The 17424-nt window shown below is 35.9% G+C and overlaps 1 long non-coding RNA gene across 2 annotated transcripts; it reads right to left on the bottom strand.

The window, feature by feature from the left end:
- Positions 1–2742: 2742 nt before the first annotated feature.
- On the bottom strand, positions 2743–3716 carry LOC142538787 (uncharacterized). Of its 2 annotated transcripts, none has more exons than XR_012818737.1 (2): positions 3631–3716; positions 2743–3189 (listed from the first exon to the last, which is right to left on the bottom strand). It is a non-coding gene; the product is annotated as an uncharacterized LOC142538787 (long non-coding RNA). The 2 variants fall into 2 exon arrangements; XR_012818736.1 differs by having other exon boundaries at positions 3330–3704.
- Positions 3717–17424: the final 13708 nt, after the last annotated feature.

The following is a 17424-nucleotide window of genomic DNA, read 5'->3' as shown; positions in this document are numbered from 1 at the left end:
TGGCCGCTGTTTGTTCAGAGAGAGTTGGTTGAGGAGAAAAATATTGATGTCACTGCCTATGGGAAATACAACTTGGTTGAGTTTCTCAAAAACAGAAAGTTGCTATCCACAGTCACCATTGTTATGCCCTACTGTCGCCGTGTGGTGTTAGAATTCTACTGTAATCTTCTGCGCAGTGTTGGACATGAGGAATCGGTGAAGTATGGGAGAGTGTTTGTTCGGGATCATATCTACAAGTTCTCCCCGTCGGTGATCAATGAATTCTACAACACTCCGGATCTTGAGGAAGCTGACGAGGATCTTGACATACATGCTGTCACCTCTGTGCTCACTGGAGGTGTGATCCAAGTATTCCCCGACTATCCCAAGAAGCTGAGCGCTGCTAATCTCACGTCCTTCTACTCTGTCCTACATAAGACCTCCATTTGGAATTGGACCCCGTCAACAAATTCCACCACTGTGACCAGATCTCAAGCCCTGGTTTTGTTTAATATTGGCACTGGAAGGGCCTTTAATTTTGGGAGGTTGGTGTTCAGGACAGCATTACAATATGCTGAAGGGGACTTCAAGAAGACTAAGCTACCATATCCCTCACTGATCTATGGGATCTTGGAGTCTCAAGGGTTCATTAGGGACATTGATGAAGATCTCTGCCTTGTTAGAGACTCCCTGAAAATTTCTCCTGTGTATTTTAAAGGCAACAGACAGATTGATCTGCCGTGGGTGACTTCCAGTGTTGCTCCGGATGTTGGCAACACTGATGATACAACATCTGAACATGTGCCTGAGACAGCTGAACAGCCACCTACAGATGTTCCTCCTACTGGTTATGTCACACTGTCTATCTCCTACATTCAAGCTCAGATTGCCTATGGTCGACAACAGATTGAAAATGCCAAGAAAACCATTGAACATTATGAAAATCAAGTGGCTGACTATGAGCTTCTGCTGGGTGAAAGTGTCCACTCTGGACAAAAAGGGGGAGTAGATACAGATATAGCTGGAACCAGTGGAGCAAAAATGGCTGATGATGATGGCAGTAATGAAGGATAATGGGATTTTGAGTTTTTTTTTCTCTCTTGATGGTTTTAGTATTTTAGTTGTCCTTTTATTCTCTCTGATCTTTGTCCCTCCTGATTAATGAACTATTTCGGTGTTATGATCTGAATGTTGCAACATCTAACATACAACACCTGTGTGAACTGTATTTTTCATCAGGGGAAGGCTTAACGGTAGAATTCATGGGGAGTCAACTAAAGTTGGTTGAGTCACTGATTTGCTAATTCAAGGGGAGTCAACTAAAGTTGGCTGAGTCACTGATTTGCTAACTCAGGGGGAGCTGAGATGTACAACCATTTTTGGGTTGTTTTGTCCAGAAAGGCAAAAAGGGGGAGATTGAAAGGAATTTTATTCCTTGATATATTTTCCTTTTTTATCTTTAATATTTTGCCTTTCTAGACATGATGATAATCTCGAAATTGATGATATGATCTCTTATAAATTCAATATGTGATATAAGACTATATTTTGATATGACTCGTAATATCTTTAAGATATGATATCATAATATCTTTAAGATATGATATCACAATATCTTTAAGATATTATCCTTGTTTTAAAAAGAGTTTGTTTCCTAATGAAATTGATTTTTCTATGTTAAATAGGACTCAAAGGAGAAGAAAAAAAAGGGTGAGAGAGTGACGATACAGAGCAAAAACTTTCGGAGAGACAAAGATGCATTTGTACGAAGAAAAGGTTTTCTGATTGAAGCCATCTCGTGATTGATAACTTGTTGCTGTGAAGTGTTGCCAACATCCGAAGACAACACCTAATCACCGTGTTGATTAGTGTGTGGAGTTTTGAAGATTTTTTTCACTTCTCAGTTGATGCATCCTATGTATTTTGGTTATAAGGTTTGTTAGAGGTTTAGGATGCAATTTGTTACTCGCCTTAATAAGGGAGTTGTTTTATTCTTTCACTAGTATTGGTTTTTGTAAACTTACAAGTTTTTCTAGTGAATTATTTTGCCCTGAGGCAGCGCACAAGTATTTTATACTTGTGCATAATTTACATCTCGTATCTAGTATTATTATCATTATTCCAGCTACATGTAGGTGTGTTAAAATCATAATTTCCGCTGCATGTTGTCGTGGGTGTTACAACACCTACGCACAACACCTACATTCTGATACACACAACACTCACTCTCAACTCACACATACACTGTGGAAACAGAACTTTCAGGCATGTTACAGGACTATGCGTGAGACAGGATAGTGGTGAAGGACTAGGTGTGTCTAGTCAAACAGTCTTGTAGTTGATAGTAGATAGAGACAGTATAGCTTATTGTCTTATTTGAGTTGTATGTGTGTATTTATTATACTGTTTCTGCTACACTGACGTAGATAGTGTGGTGATTGCACTTTTTTGTTTTATATGCATTATATTATTACGTCGTCGAAAAGAAAAAATTTTATGCATATGACGTCACATGTTGCATGATTACGTGGCGAGGTTTGGGGCGCCATAAAATATGAGCACGACCTCAAATTCTTGGGGCCAAGAATGGCAAGTCCCATTCAGATTTTTGTAAAGAAAAGTTTCCAGGCAGATCCAATTAAATGGAAAATCTTATTTTGCTTTGATCATATTAAATGGAAAATCTTAATCCCATTCAAATTGTGTATATATACAACCAACAATATGCATAGATCAGGAGGGAATTATTGCCATTTGGGTAAGTGGAAGGAATTGAAGGAGCCTTTCCCATTTCAGAAAGAAAATATCACATAATAAAGAAACCAGCTGATTAAAACTGCAAAATATTTCATCCAATTAGTAATCAAATCAAATTAACCAAATGGACTATACCCATTAAAGCATCTTCTACGTACGAGGGCAAGAAAAGGCCGTTCCTTTTTCCTCGAAATCTCCATGAATTTATTGAACTAGCAAAAGGGTAAAACTTAGGGCTCCATTGTTTAGGTTACCTGCAGCTGACTTCGGGCTGAAATCTTTAAATATTGGTAAGTTTGAGAAAATCTTGATAAACCCAAAATCTGATACAATGAGAAGGGAATGAGGCGTAGATCAGGAAGATGGTACCTTCAGAAACTCGTCATCAGCAGAAGTTACTGTGGACCAAGTAATCTTCATTAAATTCTGCTGATCTGGTGAAGATATAGAGATCTAACAGCAGCCATTCACACCAACCTCAATTAACAACTAAATATAACGTGATGCGTGTGTGTTGAAAATCAGACGAGAAATCAAGATCAAGTAAAAGCTTACAAGCCAGCTCTGAAAAAATTTGCCAAAGTGGCATTCACCTGCATTTGCATCTGCACCTTCTTTTCCATCAATCCTAACATTCACTTTCTTTCTCGTCCATGCGCGTTCATACGTGGATGATAGAACGAATGACGGGTATGTGACGAAATTAAAGAAAAAGAATGAAGAAAATCGGGATACAGAAGGTGCAGGTGCAAATGCAGATAAAAGCAACATCTTGGCTTTTCCGTTACATATAATTGGCGCCTCACTCAGCTAGCAAACTGTATGTTATTTCGGTGCAGTTCCGTAGTGGTTTGCATGTGAATGTAAAGAAGACTTGTGTTTGCCATCACTCACCCAAAATATATAGTCGGAGCAAATCAAGATATGTGGCTCCAAATCGGAGACCAGGGTATTTGATTCTCTCAATATCTCATGTTTTCTGTTTTAAATTAAATATACATGGAGATGAATATTATTTTAATTATTATTATCATTATTATTATAAAGATATGCATTCATCTACGTACGAATATGGAAAACGATGTGTTTCTTTGCATGATTTTTGAATTTTTGGAGATCCACAAACTAAGAAATCCATTAATTAGTGTAAAGTGAATCCGTACCCGGCCAACCCTATTCCAAGACATCCACGGAAAAAAACTTATAACTTTATTAATTATGTAAGACCGAGCGTTTGTCGTTTAACCAAAAACTATAGTTGGTGGTAATGGATGCAACTCAAATCTTTTAAACCGCACATCAACTCAAACAACGGTTCGATCGCTCTTCCAACAAAGACAACTATTGCACCCAACAAACTATGATTCATATCATGATATTGAAGTAATTTACGGTTGTGACACATGATATTTTTTGAAAGAAGTCGATCGGTTACTACGAGAATATTGATTTGATAAGCATATTCGCGGTTTTTCGCGGACGATAAAATAGGATATTCGTTCATGCTTTTTAGTTGTACAAAGTTTGAACTTCTTGAATTCTTTTTATGCCTAATTTTGTCTAGAGAGGTCTTGGCCTAATCATATTCAGTTATATTCCAACATTAAGTGGTATGATGACAAAGATCCACTCTTCCTCAATAATGAAAGTTGTCTTATGGAATATTTCCTATACGTTAGATGAGTGAATTGAAAAGGAAAGATCTTAGTATTTGGAATGTAAATTTGCCAAAATAAGAATCATCTGGAAACTTTAGAATTGAAGAAGAAGGTTTCCCCCTCGGGAAACAAGTTAATTTTCTTTTCAAATGTGTAATATACATACTACTAGACTATATGTACATAAGATTCAAATAGATTTGTGTGTGGATAAATTTAAGCCGACAGGCTTTTTCCTTGAATAACAAACTTAAAAGAAATTCGCGATAAATATAGTATTGCATAGAAACGAAACATGACATCAAAATTTGTTAGCAGTGAAAACTGAAGTTTTGGTCATATATATAAGTTGCTTTACGATTTTGATATTCTATATTTTCTAATTTCAGGTTTAGTGATGTACTTATCTTTCAATTTTTGACAATTTTGGTTAATTCTCATCGAAATATGACATTTACACGTTGTTTCGGCAACCACATAGATATTATATAGTTTGACGCATAAACGTCACATCGGAGAAAAAAACTAAAATTATAAAAAAAACTAAAATAATATATAAAACCAAAATTTAATAATATTTTGAATAGCTAAAGTGTGTATATGCGGTTGATGTTGCTCCACATGAATCCATGAGTGGAAATGTGGAATGGAAAAAGAGAGGGAATTGGGAAACGCTGGCACCAAACATAGGACAATATCACAACCCGACAACACGAGATATTTAAACCCATTTCCTTTTAATTTAATATAAAAATTGGGGAAATAAAATAAAAGTTGTTGAATTAATGACTTGCCCACTATTCTCATCTTATCTGTCTCGTACGTGCTGGCCCCCTTAACCTAAGGCCACGTGAAATTCAAGGTCTCACCACGTGGGATTTTGGCCATTTACTAATCGGATGTCGCCACGTCGCCGATGTCACGTGGCTTTTGCTTCTATCCACGTGGTCTTTTTTGTTTTCTGACCTTTTGTTTTCTCATTTGTTGCGTAAATTCGAATCGAAGAATCAAAGGGTTGTAAATAAATAATTCATGACAAGTTGGTCGTGTCCAAATTTAGATCCATCATAATTATTATTATTATTATTATGTCTATGACTTTCGAGGAGAGAGTAACGTATATGTTTTAGCTAAAATTAAAAATTAATTTTAGTTTTTTTATATGATATAATGTCTAAGATTATCGGATATCAATATCTCAAATTTGAAACTAAATATCGAATTTGAGACTCATTGTAATAAATTTCATCTCAACTCTAAATCGTGTTGAGTTCAACCTACTGTAAAGATATTATCATAACCATTAAATCCAATATAATGTCTTTTTTTTATACCACATTATCACTATTAATATTAATATTATTCATATATCGAGATATAAATAATTAGATACAGGATTAAAATGCTGTCATTTATTATTTTAAATTTTGAAGCGATTCAAATAAAGTAAGTGATCGTTCAAGAAACAAGCGATGACTACTGGTGGCAAGATCTATTGTGAGACGGTCTCACGAATTTTTATCCGTGAGACGGGTTAGTCCTACTGATATTCATAATAAAAAGTAAAACTCTTAACATTAAAAGTAATACATTTTCATGGATGACCCAAATAAGAGATCTGTCTCACAAAATACGACTCGTGAGACCGTCTCACACAAATTTTTGCTTTACTACATTATTTTATTTTAAAAACAATAATGAGATGTGGGGTATGTATGATAGATATTATGATAATTGAAGTCGGCCTGTCATCTTTGATTTATATACATATAAGTTTGATATCTTAGATATATTTTGAATGTGTGTTCTAAAATAAATTTATGTAACAAATGATGCGTGTGATATTATATATAATACAAAAGTGTGAATATAAGAAATTATTTTTCGGAGTGTAATGCAAAGAAAATAGTTGTTCTGAGAATTAATATTGAAATGTAAAATAATATTTCCATATAATTTTTATACAGAGCATTACACGTTTATTACGTACCCTATCTAAAATGGCCAAAAAATAATTATAAAACATAGTAATTTTAAAATTAAAAATTATTATTAAATTTTTTAATTTGATAAAATATATAATTTCTTTTAACAGAGACTTACTTAACACCAAAAAAATATTATACACAGAGAATATGATGTCGAACATGTCAATAATATCTAATATTTTCAATGCCAGATCATTAATGTCCATTGCCCAGATTGCGTAAAAGGCTAATTTATACTGCATGCGGCATGCCGAAGATTTGAGCGAGGGGGAAGGGTCCCCATTAATTAACAACTGGGAATCTACCATCCACCAAACAATGAACTTGTAATGGTTGCTTAAACATGTGTATATATCCAAGTGGTGTGCAGGTGTACACGTTTGACTTGGTTTTCCCCATAATAAAATATTTCTTATTTAAACGATTTATAAAATATTAGTTTTGGGGGATGAATTTGTCGGTTTGACATTTACTGTAATAAATGAATTTGTCGTTTCGAATTTGGGTTTGAATGAGATCTTTTGATAACTGTAGGGATATAAACGAATCAAACCGTTTGTGAGCTATTCGAAGCTTGATTCGATAAAAGCTCGTTTGAGCTCGTTTAACGAGGCTCGTTAAGATAAACAAACCAAACTCAAGTTTTACAGTATTCGGCTCGTTAGCTCGTGAACATGTTCGTTGATAAGTTCATGAGTAATCTTTTAGATGAAAAAAAAATAATTTTGATATTTGATTTATTGATTTTGCATATTATTTGTGAAATATATAGAAAAATCTATTAAATTTATTTATTATAATAAATTTACAAATTTTAATAAGAATAATATATTTTTCTTTATATATATAATTTACTTTTTAATTAATTTAATGAAAATTTAAATGAATAATTCATATTTATTAAGCTTGTTTAGGCTCGATAAAAGCTTGAATAAGCTCGTGAGCCATGCATATATTCGTTAAATAAAGCTCGAGCTCGGCTCGATTATAAACGAACCAAGCTCAAACATTCAAAAGTTCGGCTCGGCTCGACTCGATTATATCCCTTGATAACAGATGAATAAGTTTTACTTAATTTCTTTTATTTACACCAAAACCAAGTTTCCTATCATTTTTCCATTTTTTAAAAAATATAAACAAAGATATGTTCTTCATCTTTGACAAAACTGATAAGTTCTTTGCGTATATCTTCGATGTAGAAACTGATCCGAAGCAGCTTTGTCAGAACTAATAATTTCCGATAAGCTTCCTTACCCATTATGTTCGGATCTTGTGGAATTCTTCCGATGATCAAGCCGAAATTGTTTATTCATATCAAGGAGTTTGAATAGATTTCATGATCGATAGTAATTAAATATTATGTTGAGATTGAATTAATCTGTTCTATATATTTTCATCAAGGCATAACTGATTAAACTTGAACAGATAATAATTTGAAGCGATTGATATGGTTAATCTGGAACTGGTCTCGTACGATCTGAAGCAAACGAATTATCCATTTCCTGTTCTTTGTTGAATCCACAACAGAACCTGAAAAGCTTATCTAAAACAAGTTATAAATGAAATGTAGTAACTTGAGTTACTACTACTGATTTATTACGACCGGTGTCTACCAAATCAATTTTAATATATAAGTTGTAGAACTAAGAACTAAGAGTGCAATTTCTTGTTGACATGATTATAAATGAAAAAAAAAAAAATAGGTGCAAGTTGTATGATAGAAAAAGTGCATATTACAAAGAAAAAAAATGTAATTATCTCTTTTAAAAATTCATATCCAAAAAACATGAAACTTTGTTGGATCAATTAAATGTTGGTGAATTAACAAGGCTAATGATTTAAAGTGAATTTTTTATAGAGCCTGGTTGAACTGAATTCATAAGAGAAACTGAACAATCATGCATAACTGATTTCTCGAGCAAAACTGATCTCCCTAATCCAACCGGTCTCAAAGCACAACTGATGGAAGATAACAGATCAAGTGTCACTGTAAAAGCGCTACCGATTATTCTTTTGAATCAATCATGCACATCAACGGACTAGTCTCTGAACATCTGCAGATCATACATTTTAAGGATCTTAGCACAACTGACATAGCAGATAAAATCTTTTGTACCTTAACAGCTTTATTGAATTGTTAATATATCATAGTCCAAATGAACTACCAAAGCATACTATCCGTCAGAAAGAACGATGATGTGGCACAAAGACATCTCTATTTGGAAAAAGGATATCATATTAAAAAAGAAGACTGTTGTAATCGAACCATATAAATAGATAAGATGGATGAACTTTCAATCCTCCTACAATTCTCGCGCACTATTCTGAATATCAAGTTCTTGATAGCCAAACTGATCGAAGTATTTTTACAGCACACACTTAAAAGTTTTTATCTGATCATTGATGATCAATTCGTGCTAGTATATTCTTTTGAGAAATACTTGTAATTGATATCAAGAGTCTTGCTAATAATCTTGTTTAAGTTGTAAGATTTCTAGGAGTTTCAGTAGACAAGAGATAAGCACTGTTGAAGTTGATTGTTGAAAATTGCTTGTAATTTTCAAAGCCTTCAATAGAATCCTTCCTAAGTAGAAGAAAGTGTGACATAAGAGTCATTTAAGTATCTGAACATCTAAAAACAATCACATGCATTTTACCTTTTGAATTTCAGTTGATTATGTGTTATTTTACTTGGCCATTTTTTTGAAAGTTCAGTGAAGCCTTTTTTTGGCTTGGCGCAGTACACAACCACTAACTTATTGATACCCAACCAACAATGATTACAATTTAGTGTTGTTAACCCAACCAAATCAATTTCCGAATTTGTTGAGATTGTTTATTTACTCTCTCTAAACTAAGCTCCTGATCCTAACAAGTTGTACTGAAGTTACTAACAAAGCAATGGATGCATATTTATCAGAACAGATAATTCAGAATTTGTATTCTGAAGCTAGGAAACCTCATCAAAATGGCGTTTTTGAATGAAGAAACAGAACCCCGAGGGAAGCTACTCGGACAATGGTTGTTGATGCTGGTGTTTCCCAAAGAATTGGGCAGAAGTAATCAATGATATGATTAGGGATGTAAATGAACCAAACCATTTATGAGATATTCGAAGCTCGATTCGATAAAAGCTCGTTTGAGCTTGTTTAATGAGGCTCGTTGAGATAAACGAACCAAGTTCAAGCTCTACAATATTCGGGTCGTTAGCTTGTGAACATGTTCGTTAGTAAATTCATAAGTAATATCTTAGATGAAAAATAATAATTTTGATATTTAATTTATTGATTTAACACATTAATTATGAAATATATAGAAAAATCTATTAAATTTATTTATTATAATAAATTGACAAATTTTAATAAGAATATTATATTTTTTTCTAAATGTTTAATTTATTTTTAATGAATATCCAAGCTGGTGGGAAACCAACTGAAGAGAACCAAACTGTTCCTACTCCGAACATTGATAACAACAATTTTTGGACTATGCTAAAAATGGATTAAGACTCAACTAGCCTCGCGGGTAATTGGTAACCCTTCAACACCCCTCAAAGCTAGACAACAAATGCTTAATGGATACTTGCATGTTGATTTTATTTTGCAATTAGAACCTAAAAAGATAAACGAAGCTCTCTTAAATAGTAGTTGGATAGAACCTATGCACGGAGAATGATATTAGTTTGATAGAAACAATGTTTGGTACTTGGTACCTAGACCAACTCATCAATTAGTCATAGGAACTCAGTGGGTTTATAGAAACAAACTGAATGAAAATGAAATTATGATTATGAATAAAGCAAGACTAGTTGCACAAGGATTTAGATAAGAAGAAGGCATAGGCTTTTATGAAAAATTTGCACCAATAGCCAGGTTTGAGGCAATTAATTATTTTTTTTTTGCTTATGCTTCTACAAAAATTCCAAATTTTCTTTGAGGCGGTTAGAATTTTTTTTGCTTATGCTTCCACATAAATTCCAATGGTATTAGAGAAGGTGCCCAACAATCTAACTTGTGACTTGAGCTTTGTTAAATCTTATGTAAAAACGATCTTTATTTTAATGATGTTTTACAATTTTATCAAATTATGATATTTACTTTAGTTGTATACCCATGCAAGCTGTATAGATAAAATCCCTGAATATATAATAAGTACATAAGGTCTTCCTCTCTCAACGTAGATAATGAAATTCATTAGTGAAACGACCTCGATTTTTTTTTCTAATATTAAATCATAAATTATAAATTACTAAATAAAATAATTTAACATAATCATGAATCATAATAGTTTAACAATTTAAATCTCAAGTGCATAAAATAAAATCCTAAACCATCAACTAACCAAAACTTCCTAAATTTACCTTTGAAAAAATCAACAAACAATAAAATGAAGCATAAAAATATCTCTAATAAAATCATTAACAAAATCTTTAAATCTTTTATCTAACAAGTTAGTGCGAAAACATAAAGGTCCTCGGGTGTGTACTGCTGCACTCGATCCACTCGAGTGTCAGCACCTCCCATAAATCATTCAATCCTCCATCATACAAACCTAGTGAGTCTAAAGACTCAACACGTTCTAAACATGGATAACAAATAATACATATATATTCACATGCATTAAAATCATATTTTTATTTAAAATAAGTTTTGAACTTAAATAAACAATTTAAAATCATTTAAGCAAAATTAAATCATAAATCGTAAAATCATTTTAAAATAATGTTAAGCATAAATAAATCCTTTAAAAATCATTTAAAATAAGCTTTGAACATAAATAAATCATTTTAAAAATAGATTTAATCATCATCATAAATCATATATCATAAGAATCATTTTTATCATAAGCTTTCAATCATATATCATTTTTGGGTGAAGTTTGATCCTTGAAAGTGACTAGCTTTTATCCTTTGGTCGACTGCAGTCTTAGCTTCACATAGCCCATGGGGGTGTGCACTAGTCTCCACCGTGGAAGTATGATCGTCGGGGTCTCTCTAGGGTTTTTTCCCATACACGGGGTCCCTCTGGGGCCTTGGCCAGTAAACGGGGTGCCTCTAGGGCCTTGGCCCTCACGTCATCCCTACAAAATCATATATCATATCTTTTGTCAGCAGTCAATTTACATCCCTCAAAATATTTTTCCTTTTCTTTAAATGATAAAATAGCATAACTTTCCAAAAATAGCATTTTAGACAGTAAAAATTGCAAAGCTTTACCATAAATCATAAAAATACATATTATCATCAAAATCATCATTTTAAATCATAGAATATTATTTTACAAGCATTATGATCCTTTGGGACGCTGCCAAGCATTTAGATATTTTCTTAAGTGTAAAATTATCGTTTTGTCCCTGGACGTAAAAATTCTCGAATTTATCTTTTTCTCAATTTTAATGACATGGGCTTATCCTAAATAATTATTTAAGTTTAAATATAATTTTATGAAGTTTAAAACTAGGCTTTTTTCAATTAATTCTTTAATTAGCGTTTCGTGCGGCGATTAAATCCCGGATAAATCCAAAACTCCATATTTTGCTTTCAAATTTTAAACATAACATTTTTATTATTTATTCTACCCTTCCAAATTATGAGCCACATCTGTGGACCCATGAATTCAATTTTAGTCTTATTAATTCAAAATTCACCCTTATAGGAACATACCGAGCCATCTCCCAATTTACTCGAGCCACACCCGAGCCACCTCGAGCCAAACTCGAGCCACCAACCCATCTAGTCACCATCCTGACCAAGCCCAGCCCATAGAACCTAGCCCTAGCTCGCCCAAACCCTGTTGGAACCGAACACAAAATCTGTACATGGAAGGAAACTCACACCCATGAACTCCTAGCCCACTAGGACTCTTCCAGCCGAGCCACCCGCAACCAAACTGACCCTAACAATCCCTATACCATGCCCAGACCCAGCCCAAGCCCCTGAACCCGCGTAAGAACCACCTGAAGCCAGAACAAGCTGCGCGCCTCTCCTCACGTGCTGCTACTGTCAACTTGGTGGCGTGGAGGCTTCTACCCAGGCCACCATAACCCTTAGTGGACCGTCCTTGGCCACCGTCCAGAACACCTAGCCCAGCCCTCAACCAAGCCACCCCCTTGAAATTCTCGGCCGATCACAAACACCCTATGAGAAGAGTCATATGCAGCGTGGACTCTTCCCTAGCCTGGTATGGCTAGGACTCTTCCTAGGACCTAGACACGTCCCAAACGAGCCCTCTTCAAGACTTGGTCGAGCCCCTAAGCCCCATGCATCAAAATCGAACTCATGAAGACAACACACAAGCCAACACAAACTTATAGGTCTTGAGGAGGGCTCGTTTGGGATGTGGCTAGGTCCTAGGGTACCCGTGCGCGAACCACCTGAAGCCAGAAAAAGCTGCGCGCCTCTCCTCACGTGCTGCTGCTGTCAACTTGGCGTGGAGGCTTCTACCCAGGCCACCACCGAGCCCAGCCCTTCCTAACCCTTACTGGACCGTCCTTGGCCACCGTCCAGACCACCTAGCCCAGCCCTCAACCGAGCCACCCCCTGAAATTCTCGGTCGATCACAAACACCCTACGAGAAGAGTCCTATGCAGCGTGGACTCTTCCCTAGCCTAGTATGGCTAGGACTCTTTCTAGGACCTAGCCACGTCCCAAACGAGCCCTCCTCCAGACCTAGTCGAGCCCCTAAATCCCATGGATCAAAATCGAGCTCATGAAGACAATACACAAGCCAACACAAACTTACAGGTCTTGAGGGGGGCTCGTTTGGGACGTGGCTAGGTCCTAGGGTACCAACGCGCGAACCACCTGAAGCCAGAACAAGCTACGCGCCTCTCCTCACGTGCTGCTGCTGTCAAATTGGCGTGGAGGCTTCTACCCAGGCCACCACCGAGCCCAGCTCTTCCTAACCCTTACTGGACCGTCCTTGGCCACCGTCCAGACCACCTAGCCCAGCCCTCAACTGAGCCACCCCCCTGAAATTCTCAACCAATCACAAATGCCCTACGAGAAGAGTCCTATGAAGCGTGGACTCTTCCCTAGCCTGGTATGGCTAGGAATCTTCCTAGGACCTAGCCACGTCCCAAACGAGCCCTCCTCCAGACCTAGTCGAGCCCCTAAGCCCCATGCATCAAAATCGAACTCATGAAGACAACACACAAGCCAACACAAACTTACAGGTCTTGAGGAGGGCTCGTTTGGGACGTGGCTAGGACCTAGGGTACCCGCGCGCGAACCACCTGAAGCCAGAGCAAGCTGCGCGCCTCTCCTCACGTGCTGCTGCTGTCAACTTGGCGTGGAGGCTTCTACCCAGGCCACCACCGAGCCCAGCCCTTCCTAACCCTTACTGGACCGTCCTTGGCCACCGTCCAGACCACCTAGCCCAGCTTTCAACAGAGCCACCCCCCTGAAATTCTCGGCCGATCACAAACAACCTACGGGAAGAGTCCTATGCAGCGTGGACTCTTCTCTAGCCTGGCACACGAGTCCTAGCCATGCTAGGACTCTTCTAGGACCTAGCCACGTCCCAAACGAGCCCTCCTCAAGACCTGGTCAAGCCCCTAAGCCCCATGCATTAAAATCGAACTCATGAAGACAACACACAAGCCAACACAAACTTACGGTTCTTACTTTGTTTCCCAAGCTTGTCCAGCTTGGTTTTCCCTTTAATTATATCATGTTTTGTTCATATTCAATCATATTTTATCATGTTTTGGCAGCGTGTCCGTTGGGTTCATAACGATTTCTTTAAAACAAGCGTAAAATCGTAAAAACGTTGAAAATACGTATCATACCGTAAAATAATAGAAACCACCTATTTTTCATTTATAATCAATTAGTACACACATATTATGATTCTTATTATGTTTAAAAAAAGTTTAGGAACGTGCCTTTGCGTTTATAACGCTCGAATATACGATCTTCGGCGAGGGTGCGACGTTGGACGACCGGACGGCGAAGAACACAAGCTTTTCTTTCTTCCTAAATTTCGAAAATCTGATGTGTGTGCTTGAGGTGTATTTCGGCTGATGGGTGATGATTTTTGAGGTTTAGAAGACCTAAGTAACTTATTTATAAATAAATTAACAAGTTAAATGGGATTTGGTTTTGGGCTTGCATGCTTAAGGATAATTGGGCCTACTTAAATTAATTAAATTGAGCGCAATAACACTTAATTAATTAAATAATAAAATTTTATAAAATTAGTCTCTCAAAAATAATATTTTTGATCTTTTAAAACTCTTTGTTTGTCCAAAATCGGCTTCTGGGGAAAAATCGAGCTCGACTAGTAAAATAATTCGAACTCCAACATTTTTAGTAAAATTAAATCATTTTTAATCATATTAGGAAGCCTTGCCGTTATTTAATGAAAAATAAATATTCTTGTCTTGGTCGTCCCCGGTCTCCTTTCCCCTGCCTATTATAGAATATTCAGGGTAAAATCCTTAATTTCATGTAATCATGTCATATAATCATTTAATCGTGTAATAAATATCATGCTAGCATTTAAAAGCAATTAAATAAAACAATTAAGCAATTAAAATAATTTTGCATGCATGCGGTTTACGTGAACTGATTTTTCGGACGTTACAATTAGGAAGTGTACTGTATATTCTAAAGTAGTTTTATTCGATTCAGCTGCCTAAAGTAAGGATAAATGTTACTCGAGCTCGAGACTAGAATATATAATGTAAATTCTACGTTTAATTGGTAAAAGCGTGTAAATGTCCATTCATACTGATGATACTCATTTGATGAGACACTGAACAACCTTCCTTCAAACTTTCCAAGTGTTTATAACTTATCGAGTGAATTAGTCTGTGGTTATGGTTGTACATTATTAGTTTTTTGACCCAGGACACTTTTACTCGCTTACAAAATCTACTGAGGGTCGTCAGGTAATGATGTTGGATGTAGTTTTGAAATACGTAGGAGCCAATGCATTGTGGTCTGGGATTCATTGCTCATCTATAGGTGAAGATATCCTATGTAATCTGATGAGTTAATAATGCAATGAGTCTCTAGACAGAGCATGACATGTGTTTTAAGAAAAATTGTTTTCCTAGATGCATATACAATTTCACTATTATTACTCAAAAGTGCATATATCACATCGTTATCAAATTCATTTGCAACTTTTAATGTAGCAATGATTGCAGATTCGATTGGGATATATGAGTTGAAGAGACCGTTTCCCCCCAACAATTACAATAATGATTTCCCCCAACCACTGCATTAATTTTCCGACAATGTTTTGGTTACCAACGGGAAATACTTTATTTTATCAATTGCTTAGCTAAATCATGGTGTTATGTTCATTTTCTATTACATGGTTTGATAAGATAATGGAAAGACGAGTTTCGAAAAATTTCAAGAGCACTTCAATCATATGTTCGAGAGTGACATTGAGTCCCTCACATCTTATTCTGCTGCCTCTCCCACATCTTCTTCATCGCCCACACTGTTACTTTGACACATATTGTTCCAACAAAAAGAACTCCTTACAAATGAGCTGGGACAATCTGAAAGACCAAGATACTAAATTCGAAAGGTTCTGCACTGGCGTAATGTTTCTCCATCTTTCTAGGCACAAGCACCTGTGGATATTGAGCCGTCGTTTTCAATTGTGGGAGTTAGATGAGCGAATAGGGTGGTCAACCCTTCCTCAAATTTTTATGCATCATGTATTCGAAAATATGCGTGAATATAAGAAAAATTGTAATGTCTTTGTTTGACATGTGGACAGTCGAGAAGAAAGAGTAGCGTGAAGTGGTGAGGATTGGAAGAATGACAAGAAGTAGAAGACTTCACCGGGCCAAGATGTATTGTTCGACAATCACTCCACACTACTTAAAAACGAGTAGAGACACTTAAAGAAAATTAATCAGTGAAAATTCAGTTGCGTTATGGCACAAGAGATGAGATCATATATCTAAAAAAAATAAGAAGATTTTTGGCAGACGGAAATTCTCGAACCTTTAAATGAAGAAGATTTTAATAATTGTAGAAAGGGGAAACAAACCAGCAAAATGATATTTGAAGCCAACAAGTGTTCATGCATACATACTGATATTTGTGGATCATTCTCTTCGGTTTCTTGGAATAGTCAACAATATTTTATAACGTTCACAGATGATTTTTCCAAATATGACTTTATTTATCTCATTCATAAAATGCACAGTCATTGGATGCATTCAAAAATTATAAAAGCTGAAGTTGAAAATCAACTTGGCTTAAAGATTAAAAGCATTAGATCTGACTGGGGTGGTGAATACTATGGTAGATATAACGGTTTAGGTAAACAACGTCCATGACCTTTTGCTTAATTCCTAGAGGAATGCGGTATCGTCCAACAATACACTATGTCGGGTTTGCCCACTATGAATGTTGTTGATGAAAAACGAAACAGAACGATTAAGAACATGATGATGAGTATGATTAGTCATTCTACCTTACCAGAATCACTCTAGGGAGAAGAATTAAAGACCACAACATATATCCTTAACAGGGTTCCAAATAAGGAATCGACCAAAACCCCTTATGAACTTTGGACAAGCAAAAAGCCTAGTCTTAAACATCTGCACGTTTGGGGATGTCCAGTTGAGGCAAGGCCTTGTAGGCCTAATGAAAAGAAACTGACTCAAGAACGGTTAACTGTTATTTTATTGGATATTGTGAAAGATCCAGGGGTACAAGTTTTATGGTCTCACAAGGAAAGTCAAATTTTGAATTAGAAAATGTCCAGTTCTTTGAGGATGTTGAGTTTGCGGGGGGAGATAAAGCAAGGGATATTGTTTTTGAAGAGAAAAATGTAAATATTCTCACATGTGTCTTGGACATTGATCATGATCACATATCTCATTTTGACCAAGACACGATAGATAAATAAAATATTAGAGATCCTCCCATTCTAGATGAACAAACTCAAGAACCTTCAGAACCTATGCCATTAAGGAGATCCACTAGAGAGCGGAGAAATGAAATGTCAGATGATTACATTATATGTCTTCAAGAATATGAGACAGACATTGGACCAATGGAGGTGATC

The sequence above is a fragment of the Primulina tabacum genome, chromosome 3 (assembly GCF_025594145.1).
Source record: "Primulina tabacum isolate GXHZ01 chromosome 3, ASM2559414v2, whole genome shotgun sequence".
Lineage (NCBI taxonomy): Eukaryota > Viridiplantae > Streptophyta > Magnoliopsida > Lamiales > Gesneriaceae > Primulina > Primulina tabacum.
This window is presented reverse-complemented; position numbering and strand designations above follow the sequence as displayed.